Source organism: Zeus faber (genome assembly GCF_960531495.2).
Source record: "Zeus faber genome assembly, chromosome: 18".
Lineage (NCBI taxonomy): Eukaryota > Metazoa > Chordata > Actinopteri > Zeiformes > Zeidae > Zeus > Zeus faber.
The window spans coordinates 20,148,059-20,150,558 of NC_137210.1; positions in this window are offsets into that span (position 1 = coordinate 20,148,059).

The window sequence follows — 2,500 nt, forward strand, 5'->3', positions numbered from 1 at the left end:
TCTCTCTCTCTCTCTCTCCCCCTCTCTCTCAAATATACACACAAAAGGCAACATATCTACACAGACATACTGTATGTGTTTCTGGAGGAAGAAACAAACCAATGCAGCCTATGAATTTAATATCAGCCATTACCGGGGTTAGTATTACACTGAGGAAAACAGTGGTGCAAAACAATATTTTCAGATTCCTCATAATAAGGAAATTAAATATGTTATTCAGAATGGCTCCGCATCCGTAGCTGTGCAGGAAACTCTATTCTCTATTCTCTAAACTCTATTCATTGTTGTGTTATCCTCGAACCCATGCGACACATTGCACATTGTGTGCGGCCTGAAATCAATTAAACACAGGCTATTTACAAAAAAAGTCGACCTGAAAAAGCCAAATAATCTCAGCAATGGACAGAATATTACCAGCTAAACTGCTGCGTGCTCCGCTAACACCACACAATTACACTCGATTATAGTTTTATTTTACTTTATTAAAGTAATATTAAATTCAAATATAGTCGCAGGCAGCAATACATGGGGTCCAGTTTAGTTGTGTTCGGTACAAGTTTCTGAGTTTCTGTAATTCTTTCATGTATTTCTCATGCTCACGTGTTCAACCCCGCACTTACGTCACTGAATGCTCCTCTTCTGTCATTCGGTGTAAGCATCCCCCAAGAACGGTGTTTTAACAATTACAATCGTTTCCTGGATCACGCAGTGCAGACATAAAAGAAACGTTCGGAGGTACGAGGACGCATTCCTTGACCGATTATGGTTTCCCGGGGTTTTGTGAAACGCAGCAGGAGTTACAGCTTTCCGACTTTCCTTTAAACGCAGCGTTGGCTCAAGTTGTCTCTCTACCTGTCTCAAGTGGGCGGATGCGAATGAGTTCTGAGGGACGAAGCTTGGAGTTACGGAGCGTGATGATGATGTCAGAGAGCGGGCCACTCCTGAAACTCATCAAGTCGCCCCCACGTTCTCCTACTTCTGGTGAAATGACGACAGTTTTTTCACTAATTTCTGCTCCAAACGTAGATCGATATTGATCAAACTCGGGCGACAAGACGTCTGAAACATGCTGGTTCTCATGAGACTATGTTTGTGCATTCTGCCATTGTTGTGCTTCAGACACTTCTAGCCCGAAAAAAGCACCAATGAGGTCAAAATGAACGTCCTGTGGTGTCTGGCACCAAGACGTTAGCAGCAGATCCTTTAAGTCCTGGAAGTTGTGAGGTGGGGCCCCCGTGGATCAGGCTTGTTGTTCCAGCACATCCCACAGATGCTCCATCGGATCGGACCCTAACCCCGCCCATCCACATGATGTAGAAGAAAACGTAATTTTATAATACTATAATATGTATATATATATATATATATATATATATATATATATATATATATAATATGCTTAGTATGTAATATGTATAATGTGTACATTTGATACGTTGAGTGTTGCTATGCAACCATAACAAACACATGCCCACCGGCTATCTGTGACCCCACTGTGCCGATAAAAGGAATGCACAGCTTGCTGTATTTCTTCAGCCACTCCAAAACATTTAATTTCCTTTGTAGGGAAAGAAGGGACGAGATGAAAGGTCCCTACGTGATTGAAAGGTCTTCATGGAGCATTGCTTTCTTCCCACTGAATAATAAAAACAACTGTCATCCAACGTCGTTCTTTGCATTAGTGACAAGGACTTATTGTTATTATTGACTATGAGGAGAAAACCACGACAGTAGATCACAGTGAATCACACTCAGTCAAGCATCACAAGGGCATGAGGCCATTTTTAGGATGTATCTCAGGCCGGAGTCGTGCCATGCTCCGCTACCCAGTAACTTTATGTTCTCTTTGAGGTGACGTACTCAGCAGGTGTGCTATTGTCGGTGGCATCTTAAGAACCATGTAGTATACTGCTCATACATCTGCAAGTCATTGTTAACAATTCTTTGTACATATAATAAGCATTTTTATTATTTTGTAAAACCTAGTTGCTCCGGAACTGAAAGGGAAGTGAAATGGCACGAAACTTTGCCAGAGGTTCATTTTCTTCGACATCGTGTGGATGGCCGGGTGCATGTGCGTCGTTTACCTGGGTAGGAGATGGCACTAGGATGCCTTATGGGAAGAAGGAAAGCCTGTGGAGGCAGTGTGATGCTCTGGTCAATGTTCTGCTGGGAAACCTTGGGTCCTGGCATCCATGTGGATGTTATTTTGACACGCACCACCTACCTGAACATTGCTGCAGACCACGTACACCCCTTCATGGCCACATATTCCCTGATGGCAGTGGCCTCGCTCAGCAGGATAATGCCCTGCCACACTGCAAAAAATGTTCACGAATGGTTTGAGGAACATGACAAAGAGTTCAAGGTGTTGACTCGGCCTCAAAATTCCCCCGGATCTCAATCCGACGGAGCGTCTGTGGGATGCGCTGGAACAACAAGCCCGATCCACGGGAGTCCCACCTCCTAACTCCCAGGACTTAAAGGATCTGCTGCCAAC